The sequence below is a fragment of the Rhyacophila brunnea genome, unplaced genomic scaffold (genome assembly GCF_057557595.1).
Source record: "Rhyacophila brunnea isolate RB1 unplaced genomic scaffold, BYU_Rbru_1.0 scaffold_19, whole genome shotgun sequence".
Taxonomy (NCBI): Eukaryota; Metazoa; Arthropoda; class Insecta; order Trichoptera; family Rhyacophilidae; genus Rhyacophila; species Rhyacophila brunnea.
The window spans coordinates 11,391,512-11,413,398 of NW_028232848.1; the positions used below are offsets into that span (position 1 = coordinate 11,391,512).

Below are 21,887 nucleotides of genomic sequence, written 5' to 3' on the forward strand. Positions count from 1 at the left end.
AACCAAGCTAATTAATACATTAACAAACAAACTTCATTTCTACCCACAAAAAATTACTGCACCAAATAAGAAACAAAAATTTGGTGAAGCTAGTAATAGTAATTCTGGCAGAGTTTCAAAATTTGATGTACCGAAATGTAATTGAAAAAAGAGATAAAGCAATATGTGTGCTTACTGTGAGTAATGTCCAGATTCTAGAACATCACCATTATTTTAATATAAATTTTTAAAACTATTTTTCCCCCATAAATGCTCGGCTCGACAGACAGTTGACAAAATAATAATATTTAGGAATTTTCGGCATGCGTACGTAAAAAGGTTCGCCAACCCTGGTCTGTACCAATCCACTACTGGGTGAATGTTTCCTTAAAACCTTTCCACCCTTCTTAGTTCCTTGTTATTTTCAGTCACGTAATTCCGGCTAAATCTTAATATTTCGCGAATCTAGCGTACTTGGGTGAGCTTTCGGTAATCTTATATCCCTAATTATCGATACAATATATTACCTTTGCCATTTATAATATAATATGCCACGTTATTATTCATATTATTTTACAATAATTTCATATATAAATATATAATATTATAATCTCGTGTCACGATGTTTGTGGTCGACCTCCTCCGAAATGGCTCGACCGATTTTTATGAATTTTTTTATGTATATTTGTTAGGTATGAGAGTAGGTCACCAAGTATATTTTATATCGCTAGGTGATTAGGGTATCTCTATCCAGAAAAAAAATCTTTTATTTTTTTGTCATTTTTTTTTTGTATTTTTTTTATTATTTGGCATAAAAAATACTTATAACCCCAAATTTTCACCCTCCTACCCTTACCCTCCCATTTTTTAATCGCGATTTTATTATATTTGTATGAACAAATTTAACCGTCGTTCGTATTTCAAACAGAACGAAATTATTTATGTTGTTGAATGACAGATGGCGCTACGTCCGAGAAGAATTCAAGAGAAACGTCGCGTCATTTCGACATTTCATTCGGCATACCACAACGCAGTGCGTGGAAAATTTTGTACGATTTATTTTATTTATCTATTTTTATGTGCGTGTATTACAGTGCACAATGCCAGCAAGACGCAAGGGGGGCCATTTGGGCCGTCGAACGAATAAGGCAACAAACATGCGAAATAGTAGAGCAGAAAAGAAAGAACAGACGAACAAATCCAACAAGATAACAAAAACGTGCGTGTAAGCATGTCGCAATTGCGTGCATCTCAATCACAAGAGGCACGATCTGAACGAAATTAACAACGACAATTGGAACGGAGCCAAGCGCGCCGGTTCGTAGTTAACACACGCAGAGCAAATGACCGACAACGCCAACAAGTACATCGAACATTTACATCCGCTTCGTTTCTTCGTCTCGCATTCGAGTACGAGCCAGATATTGAATATTCCGCTCATCCGAAAGTGTTGATTGGTGCTATGGACAAAGAATGTCCCCATTGTCATGCGCTCAAATTCAAACATGAGTCAGCCGGGATGTGTTGCGCATCAGGAAAAGTGCAACTACCAGAAATTGAGATACCACCAGAACCATTAAACGGCTTGCTCATTGGCACGGTTCCAGATTCAAACCTGTTCCTGAAGTTCATTCGCACATTCAATTTATGCTTCCAAATTACTTCGTCCGGAGAAACAGAAATAGTTCACAATACTGCGGCAAATGGTCAACAATTCCATTCTACGTTCAAAATCAAAGGCCAAGTATTATACCACGAAGTAGGCTCATTGCTGCCAATGCCAAACGAACCACATACATTTTTACAAATCTACTTCATGGGCGCGGCGGTGAGGACATCAATAATGTGGATGCACGTTGCGGCTACAATAGCCTCAATTCGCCTAATGCCAGGCGCATCGTCGGCGAACTGGACGCCCTGTTGAATGAGCACAATGAATTATTGAAATTCTTCAAAGCACACATGCACGAATTGCAAAGTGACAATCACGCTATTGTCATCAATCCTGATAAAAAAACCAGCTGGAGAGCACGTACGTCGATTCAATGCGACTGTTGTTGACGACATTGCTGGAATCATGGTTGGCGACCGCACATTGACGCGAGAAATCGTGATTCGAAGAAGAAACAATAATCTGGAGTTCATCGCTGACACACACCGTTCATAGGACGCTCTCCAATATCCGCTAATTTTCTGGAAGGGACAAGACGGATATTGCATAATCATTAAACAACGAGATCCTGTCACAGGTAATTCATTCATTATGAACATCATTACTCATTTTGAATTGAGAAAATGAATGGTTGATGTTTTTTTGTTTTTATCGGCGGTCATCGTCTACAACACTCTATTCCTCTTCCTGTCATAGATCCCATCCCCACACACTTACGATACATTCTTAATTTTTTATTTAACAACCAAAATATTCACTAGAAATAATTTATATGGCAGAACAACGTTTGCCGGGTCAGCTAGTAAATATATAATAGTATAATCTCAATATCAATTCTACACAATTTACAACATGCTAACATAATCATTTAAAGGGAAATATCAATGTATATAATATTATTAACTTTTATAAGTAGGTACATAACTCTTCATGTTCGCTCTTGAATTAGTATTGCTGGTCGGCAAAGTAGATTCTCTTTCATTTTTTGATAAATTTGATGGGGTTCATTATTTTTTTACAACAGATAACAAGAAAATTATAAAACCTAAATAATATGAATGAAAAATCGAGGCTGTAAATTTATTAGGTCGTTATAATGGGAAATTTTATTTAGTATCTACCTACTACCTACGCTTTATGAATGAAGTCATACCAAACCCTTAATTTATTTATATAATGCGACTAAATGAATCTAAAAAATCTAACAGAAACCAAATGTATACTTTTTCACAGTAAATTAGTGAAACATAAACAACATATTATGGCGTGAACACAGTGAGCGCACGAACGCGTGAGGTCACGGTAAGCTCACGCCACTGGCGAAAAGCATGCGATGTCAATTTCCTTAGTATTTATAATATACTAAGACTATTGCTCTCATCCCTTAGCAATAGAAAAACGAATAGTGCCAGTTCGAAAAATATACGAGAATCACACTAAGGTCACTTCGGCGTATCACGCCGCATCACCAACCGAACGCGTGATTTTTATTTTTTGAAAATTAAATAAAAAATCAGTTACAATATGCAATCATATATCTTAGATTTTAGTGGTTTGGAAGGGGGCTACAAATAATAGATAACCGTTTCAATTTTTTATAGGTTGTTAGTTTTAAAATTAGAAATTTTAATTTCTGATTGAGTTCACGTGAGATAATGGTAATTTTTTTCTAGCATTACTGTAAAAATTATGAAACTTATACCAATTGCTACACTTGCATTCTGATAACAATACTATTTTACAGTAGCAAGTCATAGCACACCAACCGTTTGCTAAGTTTCGAGAACAGCTGATGGTTGCGGTGGATACTGGGTGTGCGATGATATGACTTTAAAAGTTATGGGGATATAATAACCTTGCAGTTTTCATCACATTAGAAGTGAAAAAACGACGTTAGAACTGGCTCGGTCACATGCTACGGATACCTTAAGAGAGTCTCAATCTGCCCTGTTTGTTTTTTCGACATCCTAGGCTGCTAAATACAATCTATTAGGTTTATACAGTGGAGATACGGTATGCTAGCATGGCCTGAAAAAATACATGGCAACTGCCGAGTGACACTTTGTGGGGTTTAAATAAATAAAAATATGCAGTACTTAAACAGATACAGAATTGAAATTAAATCATCTATGTGTACGTGAGCACTCAGCAATCTCTATGCTCTAAAAATCTTGATTAATTATATTGTTATGTCACCACTAATCGGCTATAAAGTTTTTTATGGATTTTAAACACGAGGATTAGTGTCAAATAATCTTTCGGAAAGGAATTTATCGACATGATAACTGTGTCATTTTTTCCCACAAGGTTATTGTTTAAAAACCATTCACACACTAATTACATAATATTATGGTTAATACATCGATCGGGTAGGAAGTTTGCGTCCTTATATCCGGACAGTGGAAAGTGCGGTATTTTGAATGAATCTAAATTTACACTTTATTAATCAATTAAAATTGGTAACCAGATCATAGTAGTTAGATTTTTACCTTCCATGCTCTTGCTCTATTTGAATAGAGAAATAACTTAAAAAAAACCTTGTTCTAAGATAAATAAAAAAAGTCTTTTAAGATTTTGCAATGCTCATTTTAGTTATATAGTTAAATAAGACACTTACCCAGACTCAAATCCCTATAGAAACAAATGTCAAGGTACATTTTAAATCATCGTTTAGTATTATAACATCTTTATGCAGAGTTCGTAAAGCTTAATAATATGAGTTAAAATAGTTACCTTTGAATTATATCTCTCCAACGTCGTGATAGCTCTGATATTTTACAACTCCTCTTGTAAGCAATTTGTGCTCATAACTTCTTGACTGAGTAAGTTTGTTAATTCGCAGGTAACAATATCAAGGTAAACATCTTGCTCGTTGCACACTCCAGAGTTATATCCTTCGTAAGCTACGAGTACCTTTCAGACACACTTTGTTTTAAACCACACTTTCAATGCACACAACACGTGTTATTATTATTATTATATTATCACCTGTTAAAATGCACAATTTTTATTTCACCTGTCACAGAGAATTGGTATCGCAATGTTGATGTTCTTCTATACGTACTTAAATGATTATGTAATTAAAATAATTAATAATAATAAAGAAACAAGAATGCTAATAATAAATATCCGACTACCGCCTAAATGTCTGTTACAATCAAATTAGTAAAGTCATTTATCTTAATTGATCACAAAGAAGATTGCTTCCTGATTGGTGTAATTGGAAATACTTCTGTTAAAACGTCTTTATAAGAAATAATTCGCATAATTATAGACAGATCGATTAAATAGAGGCGAAAGCACTCATCCGGAAAGTGAAAAATGTGAGTTAGAGTCTCATTCCGTACATTTTTTTTTCTATGTTACTGTCAATATTTCTGAGGTTTTCAAAAAAATATATTTTTTCGATAATATTATAGTCATCAATACACATAAAAAATAATAATGGCAGATTCAATTCGCTTAGAGCTTGTCCGGATGACGCGTGTCATGTAGGCAGATCAATGAGGTAATCTGTACCTCGACCACGCGAAAAGTGACACGCTGCGATTATATGTGGACGTCTCAATGAGGTCACATGTACCTATAATGCGGGCGAGTTTTTACGCGCGAGTTAAATCCCACCATCTGGACAAGGTCATTAGTTTTTTTGGGTTTTACTTTAAAAATAATTATTTATATTAAAGATAGTTTGACTTAAATATGATTATATATAAATATAAATATGAAATTTGAATTAAAATCAAAAAACATCGTTCTTGAGCAGCTTTTAAAAGCTCTGGTTGACAAAATTTTATTTTTACATGAGAGTCAAAAAACTGCTTTACAAACACAAACATTGAGGTAGCATTACAAAATTTATTTATAATAATAATAAACTATTGTTTATTTAACTTATCTAAACAACTAGGGTCTCATCATCAACGAGTGCTTATATTAGATCCGATATAAGGTATAATGGTATTATTAAAATTAGACAATAAGTTAAATCGGTGGCTTCTATAATTAATTATAGCATAATAATATTTATGGTATTATATGAGGATTCCATTACTATATTATGTAGTAGGTATATGAATAAATATAACATTTAAAAAAATCATTTAGACACAATTGTCACAACGAAGGTTATAACAGCTTGACAACGATATGCCAATTGAAGAATAAACGTTTCTCAAGGTCAATAAATAATATGAGCCACGCATACTACGATGGAAATAAGGCACATGAAATTAATAATTAATAATAATAAAGAATTTATGAATGTCACTACTTCAGATTTTGGAAACAATTTGTATCAGTTTCATTTGTAATAAAGTGACGTTGACATCAGGACTTTTATGTCGGAACTTGGATGTTGTTTTCGGGTTCAAGCGATGTCTGTAATCTTTTACCAAGTTTACTAAAGTAACAAATCCTTATTTACAAAGGAAAGTTTACTACTTAAAGCAGTAGCATCTATATAATTTTCGAATAATTTTAAAATTCTTACGATTATTTCGGAATATTATTATTATTATAAATATACTGTTGATAAATAATACTTGTATATTTTAGGCATTACATTACATTCAAAATTCATACGTTTACCTCGTTTGGTGTAATTCATCCCAGTTTTTTGACTAAGGGTATTCATTTTGGTTACATGTAAATTGTACGTATTACATCTGACCGTAGCAAAGTTCGCCCGTGAGCTTTCTTATCGGAAATTGATGACCGTATACTATAGGTCACAGTGGCGAAGGGTGGAGGTAGGCTGTTCAGATCCGACATAAATAGTGCACATAAAACGTTGTTAGCCATTCGTAGTTGTTTTTATTGAATTAAGACTACAATTTTCAGATGGTGTTGGTTAGTTTTAAAAATCCATTAAACCTTGCCTAAATAAAACAGTTTTGGTATGTCATGGGTTATTCCACAACTAGTGCACACTTTTTTATTCATACTTATTTGTTTTGGTTAGATTAAGAATACAATATATTTATAAAATAGTTTAAATAATTAATTATTTTTTTTAAATTCATTAAGTCCTGCATAAACTCAACTATATAATAGATAAAAAATATTATTCTTTCTATTGAATATCCAAAATTATGTATCATTTGATGGCATAATTTTAGATATTTTGTAGATAGAAGGATATTTTTTGACTATTATCTATTATGGCATGGTTTTCGCAGGGTTTAATTGATTTTTAAAAACTAACCAACCCCATCTGTAAATTGTAGTCTTATTTCAATAAAAACAAATACGTATGACTGACAAAATTTAATTTTCATTATTTATAGAGGATCCAAACAGCCTAATTCCACCCTTCGCCACTGATAGGTCATCTCTATAGCTCCGAGATAAAAAAAAAAATACGCGTTGATCATGGAGCATTGTAGAAAATAATGTTCTTTCAAGAATAAAAGCTTAACCTAACCTAACAAATAGAATACGAACAAAAGACGTTGGATGGTCTTTTATATACGACCATAATTGTGTTGATGGATATCAAACGCCGTAAAGTCCACATACTGAAAAAAATGACTTTTGATATACGTTTAATAGAGTATGCAAATCTGCACATTATGGTATACTGCAAACCCCCAAAAGTCCACTGTTTACGTATGAAATCACGTTTCGAATGATCAATATTTTTTCAAACCACCTTAAGTCCACAAGCTAAAGGTGAACGATGGCACCTATCATTTTCCTTAATTTCTGAACAATTATAACATAAAATGGATGTAGAAGTGGATTTTGTGGATCCAGACAAAGCCAGAAAGAGGTCGAGCACCGAAGCTAAGAAGAACAATCCTTGTAGCTATCGTGGGTATTAGATTCAATTATCTTACAATATCTCACATGTTACAACCATTTGTATTACAAGATATGATAAAACTGCATTTTTCTCAGTTTGACATTCAGTGGACTTTACGACGTTTGATATGTGTCAACACAATTAATATACCTATTTCCGATACAACATTTCATGGTGAAGTGTGATACGGCAAACTGCATACGTACACATTTTTGGACACGATTTATTTTACCTAAGCATTTATTACTTATACAGTCAAATTTATAATAATTGTTTTATCAAAGTAACAAGATTAATTATTTATTAAATCTATACAGTATTCCAAGAATAATCTGTATTCAAAAGCAATTCGGATTTCAGCAACCACAATTCACCTCGTCTCACGTAATCGATTATTATAAATAGTATATCATATTATTTACTTATATAAATATACCTATATTGATATGTGGGATGTTATTAAATCATTAGATTTTGTGAGAGGAGATTAATTAAATTGAAATGGTTTTAAGCGCGAACCATTTCTGGAGTATTGTATTTAATTAGTTTTCATGGTCGGATAAATTAAATGCTATAATTAATTGATTATTGATATGTATAGGTTGTATTGTATAAATTATTATTGTCTTTATTGGCAGAATTAACTTAATCTGATTGGTATTAAAATCTATGGAATCAGAGATAGGTTTTTTTACTTTTAAATTTAATATTTCGTCTCATTTGACTGAAACAGTATGGCAAGTTTACGATATAAGGTAACCGGGAACGTTGCGTGAAACTTTATACTAACTACGTGAATAAGTCAAATGACAATAATGCAAAACAAAAGATTTTCAAATATAAAACCTGCTATTTGGTTCGTTTTGTAGGCATCGGGAGAAAAATGTAACTACCCTACTAGACCTCATTCAAAAATAATTGAGGGCGTACTATTGTTTGTACATTATTTGAAATAAAATAAATTCTTTTTAAATAAATTCTCATTTGTTTTTATGATTCGTTATAATTCACTAGGTATACCATTCCTTGAAATCAAACGCTAACTCATAGCTCTCTGTCATCCATTGGAAAGTATACTGCATATTTTATTTTAGTTTATTTAATATGTCTTTCCACAAAAAAATAATAGTTAATATTATTAAAGAAAAAGTCAATGTAATAAGAAATGCAGAAGGTTTAATCAATTAGTATAAATGGGTACTAATTATTATTTGAAATGTAATATAATAGATACTAACACCAAACATCCTTTATTGAATATATTATGACCTGAAAATCTGGCATTACCTAGGTGTGATTAATGGTATTAAATAATATATTTTGCCAGGTGTGCATATTTTTCTTAAAAAAATATTTTATTTCTTTTGTAATATCCAATAATAAATATCTCGTAAAGTGCAGATTGCATGATTGGATGCATGGATCAAAAAAGTTCAGAAGCTTCTGAATTTTCACGCGAAAATTGGACTGTGTGTGCCTGTGTAGTGAACGATAGTGGCAAACCTGACGGTAGAAAAACGAATTACACCGCACAGAGACTCATTTTAAGGTTAACTGATTTTCACGACCTATCAAATAGTACCTACCATACAATGACAACATTGCATCTCGCTTTCTCTTGAAGAATTAGATTGGCGAGATATTTACTCACTTTTACATATAACAGTAATTATTATCGCGATAGTTTAAAATAAGTACTTATTATTATTTATTCGACCATGTCAGATCCCAATAAGATTATATGGGCCTCTACAGTGTGGAGGTTTGTATGAATAGATTTTTGTGTTTACCAGAAATGGATGTCAGCCACTTGCTCAACCTGTTAGGTCCATACTCTGACTCATACATAAATTTAAAAACAATGTGTACTTGGCAGACCCAGGCTTCGAACCTGGGACCCATGACGCTATGCGGCAGCCATATTGGGTGAACTCATTATTAGTACAATCCTACAATACAGCAACAACACTAACGTACCTCATTTATTGAATTTTACTTATTGGCGGTTAAGAATTTTTAATTTGTAGCCCTATATTATAATTAAGAATATCGCATAAGTATTAATATGGGTCATCACACCTCATTTATTGAATTTTACTTATTGGCGGTTAAGAATTTTTAATTTGTAGCCTTATATTATAATTAACAAGATTGCATAAGTATTCATATGGGTCATCGTCTATTAATTATCATCGATAGCGATTGATAAATTTAATTTGAAAACGAGAATATAAATAAAAGACTACGCCAGTATGGCGTACTTACGTGTACATGTATTGGTTAAAATTTATTCTTAGCTGGATATGTCAAATAAATCACATTATTTATTACTTGAGACTTTCGTGGTAATTTATGATCGCTCTTTGTATTCGGATGTCACCGTGTATTTTAGTTAGAAAGTAGAATACTGTCTCCGTTAGGATTTGGCATTTTGATATTTCGAGATATTGCTCAAGGAATTATTTTTATTACGATATATAAATAGTTTTGTCAACTAAAAAAAAATGTCAGTGACGAGGAGAGAGGGGGTAGGCTGTTAAGATTCGACATAAATATTGCTAATTATTATTCGTTTTCATTGAACTAAGAAATCAATACGCAGATGGTGCTGACTAGTTTTTAAAATTCAATTCAACTCTGCCTGAAACAAACCATAGTAGTTTTGGTATACTATGGGCGATCCGACAAAAATACTGCACACTTTTTCAGTCGTACTTATTTGTTTTTGTTGAACTAAGTATACATAATATATTATTACAAATGGTGTTAGTTAGTTTTTTTTTTAAATTCATTAAGCCCTGCATAAACCGAACCGTATACGATAAACAATATTTTTCTATCGATAAAATATTTTAATTATGCCATTAATACCTAATATATATTTTATAGATACACGAATAATTTTGACTAAAATCTACTATGGCTTGGTTTAGGCAGGGTTTAATTGAATTAAAAAAAAATAACAACAACTATCTATACATTGTGATCTTAGCTAAATGAAAAAAAATACGTTTGTTTAGTGTACACTATTTATGTTGTATATTAACAGCCTACCTCAACTATTCGCCACTGACCCTTTCCTGTATTATAAACTCTAGTAAATTATACATCCTATTGCATATAATGTATACGACATTTCTATATTATTTGATGGTAGCTATAAGCTTTTTTGGCCTATTTATTTTTCTAAAAAGCTTCTCATAGACAATGTAATCGCCATTAGAAAGCCTTTTATGATATAGCAACAGCTCTAAAGTCTCAAGTCTAAGCAATAAGTGTGCATAATGTAAATTGACTGACAAAGTTTAGTGGGCACTATTTATGTCGGATCGTAACAGTCTACCTCCACCCTTCGCCACTTAGAAATGTAATAATATATTATTTAAAGTGAGCGGTTAGTTTATTTTAAAATAATGCAATCAATGAAAACTACTACTATTTCACGAATTTACTATGTATAAACAAAATAATATTAAAGATAAGAATGCTACTAAATATGAAATTAAAATGTTTCATTAATAAAATCTTATATGTTAAAATATCCAAAGGTACAAGTAAAGTTTTTTTTATAAGTACAAAGAGCATCATTTATATTTACAAAATGAAATATTAACAAGTTTTTTTTAGATTATGAATAATATAAATTATATTAATAGCATTCATAGATAAAAAGTATATTTTAAATCTTAACAACAGTTATTTTGACAACATTTTTATACATTGAAATATTTTTGTAAAATTTAATTTAAAAAATACATATAAAAACAAACTGTTGTGTGAATCGTTTGTTAGAATCCTCTATAATAATATGATAAGTTTATAATAGATGGTTTTTCAGTTAGCATGGAACTAATACTTTGGTTAACAATCGTTTCACATCGTTTTTCGTGTTATTATGCAACCTTGTTGAAAAGCGACAAACATCTAAATTTCGGGTTACGTATTTTAATAGTCATCAATGCTGTCCACATGTGGAAGGAATAAAAGGTACACGACTCGCCCTAACTGTAGTTAATGGGTGAAAAAGTATAGGCATATTTCTAAAAAGGGAGAATGAAAGAAATGAAGAATTACTGCAAAGATACATTAAAAAATATATATCTTTAACTAGGTATAACAAAATAATGAGTATTTAATAAACAATCGTTTGGAAATATCACATTTTATAATCATTTATATAACTCCAATATTATTATAGTAAACTTATTCAGTAATGAACAAATAAAAGTAAATGCCTAAGATCATAAGAATAAGTAGGTAACGATTGACATTTTATTTACAAAAATGACCTTTATAATAAAATGTTGGCATATAGTGACGAGCTCGCGCAGGTATGCCCAATCGTCTACAATATAACATAATATTATCATTTTATTTTACATGCTACCATATTGCTTGATTGATACTATGACGTTTAATGATGCCGTATATCACGTGGTTAACCAACGCCATCTTTAGATTAATAAAGCCTGAGCATATATTTTTGCACAAACAACGAGTGGTCCACTGTTCAGCTGTCAAAATCAGATCCCAGATTGCTTGACATATTGACTCGCCCTTTCTCGTTTCAAATTGAATTATAAAAAAATCTCAAATCAAATATATTAACTATCAGTGTTATTTATAAATACTATACATTTCTGTTATAAATCAGCTAAGTCAAAGTGAGACTAGTCCTTCACACAAAATCTGGTGGTAATATCGATTTAAAAAAAATATGTAGCATTGATCTAAGCATTGCATTATTGTAGAAGGCGTGTTAATGCGCGTTAATAGCGTGTAATTCATCTATCCAAATCAAACCATTCCCTGTGTGAACACGACAAACGCGTCAGTATGAGCACTCTGTAGAAAAATGACAGGCAATGAAAGGTCATCCTTAGACAACAATGGGAGGGGCGGAAAAAGTAGGATCAGTCATTGTGAATGTATCGGCTCTCTACTTGAGTCGGCAATGGGTTAACACATTTGACATCAGTGTTAAGGTTGAAGTATTTTTTATTACTAAATTGTAGTGGATTTTTTTTATTGTGTTAAATTAAAATTTAATTGTATTAATTGAATATGTTTTCAATTTTCTCTGTTATTATTATATTTTTTGTCATTCATATTGAAGATTTTTTTTCTTACTTTACTTTCTAATAACAATATTCTATTTTTTTTTTCGACCATGTCCGATCCTAATAGGATCATATAGGCCTCCACAGAGTAGAGGTTTGTATTAACAGATTTTTGTTTTTTTACGAAAAATGGATGTCAGCCACTTGCTCAACCTATTAGGTCCATACTCTGACTCACACACAAATTGAAAAACAATATGTTTACTTGCCAGACCCAGGATTCGAACCTGAGACCCACGGCGTGATAGTCCAACGCTTAAGCTGCGCGGCCACCGTGGGTGTTCTATATATATATTCAATATATTATTCAATATTCTATACTGTATATTATTTACTTTGTATTGTGATGAATTGGCCGTTTACTGTGATTATTACTTTTTCATATTGAGTAGTTGTTAAATATTTCATAAATAAATACATTAAAGTAAAATTTTGAATTTATGCCATAATAAAATTTCATGAATAAATAAATGGCATAATTAAATCAAATTATTGTACATTAAGTAAATATATAGCTTAAACAATTTTTTCCCTTATCAGACGACAGGTTAAATCTTGATGGACGTTTTGAAATGTTTTATCCGCAAAGATATGTTAAAATAATACAAAAAATATAAAAATTATAACTTTCAATTGAAATTAAAGAAATAGGAAACCTGTTTCTACTAAATTTCCAACATTTTATATTTTGTGAGAGCTAACGTTAATTAATTAATGTATTTTTTTATTTAGAATATTAATTATGATCTAATTGTGATTGATATTAAAACCTGTATGTGATGTTTCGTGATTGCTTATCATAATAATTTGTAATCTATATTACGAACAGAACCCACAACCTACTTTTGACAGAATCATTATAAATCCCTCCAACTACTCAAAGAGATTACTGATATGCGATATATGGTAATGAAACCTAGTAAGTTAATAAATTATTCCGGCTATATTATATTATGTAGCTACCAGGTTTACAATTATTACGATTTACCTAATAGGTTTGAAAGTTTTCCGGAAACAATGTTAAGTAGTGAAATTTACACAAAGAATAGAGTTTGTAAACAAATCGGTGGATAGGCAAGAATCTTGTTAATTAAAATTACCTTTCGATAATTATTTACGATGAAAGTTTTAAACATTCAATATAAATACTTCCGCTAATGTGTTTGATTTAAAAATACTGTGACCTAATTACCATACGAAAAAAATATATTTATTTTTCATTCGCACTTTAAATGTTGTAAACACTGTCTACAATGATTGTCTGCAATATACCGCCTTGATTAAGTAAAGTAAAAATAATATTATGTTTACTATTTTCCATTATCATCGGTTTCGTCCGTTTATTTTAGAAGATGGATTTCCAACATGTTTCTAATCGTTAACCCATTTTATAATAACTAAGTAGTTACTGACCCATCGCATTTACACACTCGACGGTTTTTAATTTAGATGAAAAAAATACATTCAAAATCGATTGACAATAATTACATTTTTTAACCTAAGTGTTTATTTTAAGTTTCTACTTGTTTGCTGTGAAATATGTCGTTTTATTCAGTCTCTTGAAAACATTCGGTATTTTTTATCCTTTCCACCGGTACCTATTTAACTTATTTTGTTTGTCAATATATTATTAATTGCTACACTTTTGTAAATTTAATACTGAAGTATTTTGTCCATAAATTTAAGCCGAATTCTGAAAGTTTCGGTAGATGAGGTTAATCGCGTGTTATATAAATATAATATATAATTATTTTACATACAATTTACAAATAAAATGAATGTATACCAATTATAATAATAAAATTTACATCATGTAATTTTAATAAGTACATAGTTGGCTACCCCTTAAAACATCTTGCAACACCCTGGGAGTTGCGATCCGTGGGTTGGGAGCCCGTAACTGAAAAAAACATTAACTTACTAATACTGATATAATAGTTAAGACAATCTATTTATAGTGTCAGATAACACTTCCTTCTTAGTGAAAGAAAACGGCCTTGATTATTATTGAATTAGTGAACTAAGTGGGCACATATTCTAAATATGTTATATATTTATAATACATATATTTTTTAGAAAATAAATAAATAATATACTCTTTAGATCAGTTTCAACCTTTTTATAGAAAAATCCACCACCGAAACCAAAATTTGAAAAATTCAGTCTAACCGACAAAAATATGTTTTTTTATGTAAAAAGAACGTAATGATTATAATATGTACATTAAACTAAAATATTTTCACATATTTTACGTTCATTAACAAAAATATTAAACAATATAATACACGATTAACTATGTAATTTAACATTTAAATAATTATGTAATATTTAAAATATGTACTTTACAATTTATTATAAGAACTAGTTTTGGATGGTACTGATACTTAAGCTCATAACATGCGACACCTTTGCACCCCTCACTGAATATACCCATTTCTAAGCCGTCTTTAAAATATATTTCCAGACAGTGATATGCGACGACACTTATCATATACCTACTGCCAGACATATCTCGCATACTCTGGTTGAGAAACACTGTTTTAATAATATCGGCTTTCAGTAATTAGTATAGGCTAAATAGCAAATAGTTGCGTTATTGTGTAGTTATTTTATAATGAATAATGATTTTATATGTGTGATATTTTAAGTGTCGGTTATTTGTGAAACTAATGAAGAAGCGTTTATCGTTTAAACAGCTTAACTGAAACTGAATGGAAAATGAATTTAAACTTGCATCATTGATTAATTATTAACGTTTGCTTAGAGGTGTAGTTTTTTTTTTTTTTTTTTAAATGCAATGAAAATTATCAAAATACAAACCTATACGACAGTTTCTATGACTAGCGCGAATTATTGAGTTTTTAAAATTGTAGATAATAATATTTGTTCAATCAAAGGTAATTAGAACTGAAATTTGTAATACTCTGTTTCTATCAGAGCTGTTAGAGCCCTATTTTTTTTCAACCCAATGTTCAGCTCTGGGTTCAATTCTAGTGCATAAACCGAATGGGGCTTGGTTCCGATTCTTATTTATACCTACCTCTACCTAGCTCTAAGTAGCTACAAAAATCTATGTCTGATTTTTTCGAAGATTTATTTAGTATATTTTTATGGACATTACAATTTGTAAACTTTCCACTAGGTACATTACTAAAATTTTAAGCTTGTATGTAGGTATAATAATATAATTTTAATTACAGTTTTACTAGCTACGTAATGAGTGAATAATGATAGAAATAAGAGAAAATTAGAACTTATAGTTATTTTTAATGGGTTCTGGTTCCGTTTTAAAATTGTCAAGGTTCCAGTTTTGATTTCATAAAAATTAAAGGGTTATCAGAGTTCCAGGGTTCAGTTTCAGTTCTATTTTCAGCTCTAATTTATATCAAAAAATGATATTTTTTACTGATACTAAACATAATAATATTCAGTATAGTGAATTAGAATAAAAGTTTATCAAAAATAAGGTAATATGTCTACTATGGCCCGTGGGTCTCTGGTTTGAAACCCTGGACTGGAAAATACACATATTGTTTTTCAATTTGTATTTGGAGTCAGAGTATGAGCCTAATAGGTTGAGCAAGTGGCTAACATCTATTACTCGTAAAAAAAGTCTGTTAATATAAACCTCCACTCTGTGGAGGTCCATAATATGATCATATTAGGATCGGACATGGTCAAAAGAAAAAGAAAATTTATTATAAAGAATGTGTTATCTTAAATCACGATTTTTTCAATAAGTTATTAATAAAAATTAAATATAAATCGATGCATTAATGATATTAAAAAAACCAGTATATAACTCGAGCCAATAAATGAATATTAAAAAAACACGACATATTGTGTAAAGCCTTGTTTTTTTTAATTGATTCTGTTTGATAACCGGACAAGGTCAAAGTATGTCAACAATTCGAATGATAGTATGAATATTTATAGCAATTAAAACATGTTTTTATTAGCATTTTAAACAGTAGATATGTACATATCTAATATAAATTTTTGAGATAGTCATAATACAATAATATAAATTCACATAATTATTATCGAACAATTTTATTTGTCTCGTAACGGTTACTTACCTAATGGGTGAAATATTTAAAAAAAGATAGAATATTTTTAATTTAACATGAATTAGGTAACTACGTAGTAAAATGATATGAATAATTTTTAATTTTTTGAAAATATTTAATTTCAAATGTATAAACGTCCCAAAATAAAATATTACTAAGCGTCAAGTTTCTATATTATAACTTTTGCAACTATTTTGTCACAAAGTTATGTTTATTTATTACTATAACTGATTGGTAACTAATCAATTACGTAAAAACCTTTTCTATAAAAATATAATGTTATAAAGTATTTTACGTTACTAAGTGTACCTTTGTGATTTAGAGCCAGTTAACCATAACTCCGATTTTGCCGAATTAGTTTAGTAAGTAGAGATTTCTATCCTATATTATCATAACTTTAAAGAAATTTCTGTAGTAAGATGGTAAAACATAATATGTCAGTTTTTTGGGCAAATTGAGTTATGTGTACCTTCAGACTCGTCTCATTGAAATATATCTAAATACGTCTAGACTCTAGATCGTCAAGGTTGGGAGAAATAAGCTGTGTCAATATGTGATATGTCCATTGTTTGAATTTCTTTCGAAGTTTAAAATTGCTCTCCTGAACAATTTAGAAAAACGGACATATCTTATAATACATACTTATTCACCATTTAAACCTATTTATAACAGAAATCTTACATTCACAAAGAGCATTAAAAAACTTTAATAGGGTTTTTTTGTAAGTAAAATTTTTGCCTTAGGTTACGTTGGCTTTTAGGTACAGATTTAATGATAGGAAGGTGACGACGCGGAATCAAATCAATCACGTAGTGAAGCAAAAGCTTAAACATGGCTTCTCAAACTATGTTGCGCGTGCCTAGGTATCGTTAGCTTAACGGCAAATATTTGAATGATGGTTAAACCATTTATTCTCAAAATTAACATTAATTTGTAATTATTTGCGCAATATTGCCAATTATTGTGCAGTAATAAATTTATTGTGATTATAAATTTGGTTTACGTATTTTTCAAGTCCATTAGTATTGGAATTACCATGAAATAAAAAATATGTTTGTATTATTATATCATTGACATGAGTAAAAAATCCTATACTTATACCAAAATTAGTAAGAAAAATTAGTCAGAAAACCAGAAGATAAAAATATGGAACACCGATAAAATCTATGTCTGTAAAGGGATACTTAGGTTTGGGAAACACTGGTCCTAAAATATCAACTAGATGGAATTCTTTGACTTAACTGTGAGTCAAATTATTCGTCCTAGAGGTTTATAAAATATTTTCTGCCATAGTTATACAATAATGTAAGATTGTTTAGTAAAGTTTAAATGTAAAATAAACACACATAACTTATTTAATAGGTAATTATGCTTAGGCTATCCTTCAGCAATGCAGGAATGCAAAGATCGCTGGAATGATATAACGAGGGAACCTTTCAATGGAGTCACGATCCTTACAGAATGAAGAATTTGACTGAGATTAAAACTTGTCGAGGTTACTATGGGTCGATTGTGTGATTCGATGAATTTAATGAATGGTCAAATAAAATATCGTATATTAACTTAAAAAGAAGACACTATAATAGTCAAAATAATATTATGTTTGTTTGATTTCCCTTTCCTACTTGGCCCCAACTAACATCTACATGATACAAAATACTTTCCTGCCAATTCCAATTTTGAATTTCATGACACTTCAAAATAAAGTTTAAATATTTTGGATTCGATTTAAATTTGTTGTTCTTTTGTTTGACTTAGCTGTCAGAATTATTTTTTATTTTGACATGTTGTATGCCTAGATAAAAATATTTCAATATTGAATATTGTAATTATTATTGTTTTACTTAGTAAAATAAAATGTATATTGATAAATGAAGCGACCTCGTGCGAAACCGGGTACTTCAGCTAGACTATAGGTACCATTTAAGTAAGAGGCTATGATTATAAAATATTTGGCTTTTGATCAGCGATTTGATTTTTTCAATAGTTTTTTTATTATTTTAAAACTGATACACATTATTTGAACCAATATTGATGACATTTACATAGTTCATATTATTATATTACATTGTTGTCTGTAAGTAAATTCAGGCAAATACGCACTTGCAATAATTTTCTGCGAATAGCTAAAATAGCCAGATAGCACGGGTGGAGTGGTGAGGTGAGGTGTGAGTAAAAGGACTCGCGATTAAATCCAACCGTTGTTTATATTGGTGGATAAATTATAATAAAATCGAAGCAGCCTATTTTTTATTTCATAATCGTGTATCCTACTTGTCTACTTACTTAAGTTTCCGCATCTTACGGCGATCGCCAGTCAGTAATAATAACTAGAAATTATAATTTTAAAAACTTTACTTTACAATTATTTTTAATTCTGTGATAAAAAAGAAATTCATTAAAAATTTTGCAATTCTTTTTATAATACTTGTATTAATTTTTCACATTTCAATTTAAAACACGTATACTCGATGGTTAGCGAAGCAACATAACATACTTAAAATTCGAATCACAGATATTGTAAAAAACAAGTTTGCTATTTTAATCAAAAAAAGTCTATCTAGCAAAATAATGCTTGTTTTTTAATGGCAGAATTATTCTGTTTTAAAAATTTTAAATGTCGAAAAATAAAAATTCTCCAAATGTTGTATGTACATAATTAAAACGTTTTTATTTATAAAAAAAATAATTAATAACTATGGAAATTTTTTAAAGAAACATTTATGAGTACCTAAGTGCGTATTTTTTATATATGTACGTTAAAAAGGTCTTTGGATAAAAACACAGTTCTATATTATTTGTAATTACATACATTTCGGTAATATAATAGTCTTATTTTACGAAATCTAGATTACGTAGGTACGTAACTACTATAATATGAAAATAAATTCAAATTTAGAATACTTTTGTAAATAATTTTATACTGACCAGAGATAATAATTAAATTATGAAGTCATCTATAAAAATAAATATTGGAAATTCCGGGATACTTAATAAATCTATATATTACTTATTGGAAGTTTTGTAAACAAAAGAGACTGTCAACCGATGAACCCATTTGATTATTAATTGGAAAAGCGATGTCTATAGAAAATAGTGGCAATTAACTGGATTTATGATGACAGCTAAATTGTCTATGATAATATTATTAAATTTCAAATATGAAAGACATAATTTAAGCTGATCGTGTATAATTAACTATCGTCTAGGATAGTGAAATAGTAGTAAGTGTTGAAAGGTTTACGGGTTAAACTGTTCAATTATTATCTAGCAAAGAGGTAGTCTTAATAAAATAATATTGATTTATAAATGCGAATAAACTGAGAATTATTCGTAATTTAAATAATAATTTATTTGTTTTATTATAAATCGGATTATAATTTGCACTCATTAGCCATAAATAATTATTTATGACGAAAACTTTTGCGGAAAGTTTAAATTTCGAATACTGAAACTTCACACTGTACCATTCACTGCGATGCAACAATTGCAAGGTTTGTAAACAAATAAGTTCGATTATGGAGCGAATGCACCGACCACGCGGTTCGAAATTTGAATTTCGTCTCGCGAAAGAGAATGAAGTTTATTCGCCGCATGTGGCGCGCTCGGCAGTGTCGGCGCGACTGTCGGCCCGGCCATTGCTTGACGCGAATTCGCGCCCAGTCGTCGTGGCGAGTTGCTCAGAAAATCGCAATGCCATTCTCGCGGCGTCTTATCTCCGATATGAATGACTATCGAATTTTATTCTGCGGCTGGAAGAGACTTTTCAGATGCCGTCGAAGATACTAATGTGGATAATGTATTCTAGACTCTACACCAAGTCTGTAACACGACAGGATATTATTCATATTTCCCCGTATATTTAGTTATAACAAAACAATAATATTTTCTCTGAAAATTTGACCATGTTGAAGCCAGACTAAAAATTAAAAAAAAAATTGGTCGGGGGGGGGGGGGGAATATTTTTATGCTATAAAAAAAATGGGAACAGCATATTTTACGATATAGCAATTTTCCACAAAACATAAATCGTTCGTAATCCAGGTCGAAAGCTTTTTCCGTTTTTTGCTTTGCTTCTCATTTTTCCCAAACGAATGCTCTGATTCTATATAAAAAGAATCTACATAAAAACCAGATTGATAGCTTTTCGAAGCTTTCCTTCTGATAAAAATTTATCCAGTTTTCTTTTTGCAAGGTGCACACGTAGGTATCATTGGTGGCCTTGAATAATTTATATTTTTTGGCGTGCGAGCAAAAAAGTTTACGGCCACTGACCTAGGTAAGTAGGTGCTTATGTTAAGATGGCATCTAAATGTAATATTATTGATAACATTGATAATTACTATACTTATATATATATTTATTTTCCGGGGATGCAATGAGATACAATGTCAAGAAACTACATAACTTGAAAACACCTCAGATATATACCCACTAGAAAAATTCGTATTTGAAAAAAATACGAAATTCGACGGGATTTGAACCCATCTAACAATTGGTGTCTCGCCAATCTGTGCATTAACCAATTTTGCTACGAGCCTCTCATCTAATTACGACAATTTAAACTGGTAGGTCATACATGAAATGCTTATCAAATTACGTTATTATTGACTATTGTTTTTTTTTGTGTATTAAATCAAGGAATATTAATTACCTAAATCACTGACCGTCGCCCGGCTCTCGCCAAATATTTAGTTATAACGTCTACTTGAACTTGTTAACAATTTTTAATAAACCATTTGTTTTATTCAATGAATAATTCACAAGATTTTGAGATTGTAACATTCCATAATATTGAACATACATAATTTGATACCCACAAGAAAAAATCACAATTAAAAAAAATATTCATTGAATTAAAGAAATGGTTTGTCAAGAAACTAGTGTCAACATCTTTTCTTCAATGAACCATTGTTATTTAGATTAAAAATCAAATACAATGACAAATAATGTCCATAAGTAATTAACCCGACCATAAAATCACCAACATGCCGCTGTTTAGAATCATGCATAATTATGTCAAAATACATACCATCACAACACAGAGTGTTCTACCAAGATCTTGTAGCCATCGAATAAAATTATTATTTAAGGGCTACCTATTATTATATTATAAATATTCATATTTCATATGGATATTTAGCCGCGCGGCTTAAGCGTTGGATTATCACGCCGTGGGTCTCAGGTTCGTGCCCTGGGTCTGGCAAGTACACATATTGTTTTTCAATTTGTGTGTGAGT

The 21,887-nt window shown here is 30.4% G+C and overlaps 1 protein-coding gene across 1 annotated transcript in view; it reads right to left on the bottom strand.

Moving 5' to 3' along the window:
- The window catches only part of LOC147072754 (gonadotropin-releasing hormone receptor-like), a 397,212-nt gene extending 376,940 nt beyond the window's left edge, over positions 1-20,272 (bottom strand). Inside the window, exon 1 of the mRNA XM_085946172.1 lies at positions 20,115-20,272. The gene's annotated coding sequence lies outside the window, so the exon portion shown is untranslated. The remainder of the gene's footprint in view (positions 1-20,114) is intronic.
- Positions 20,273-21,887: the final 1,615 nt, after the last annotated feature.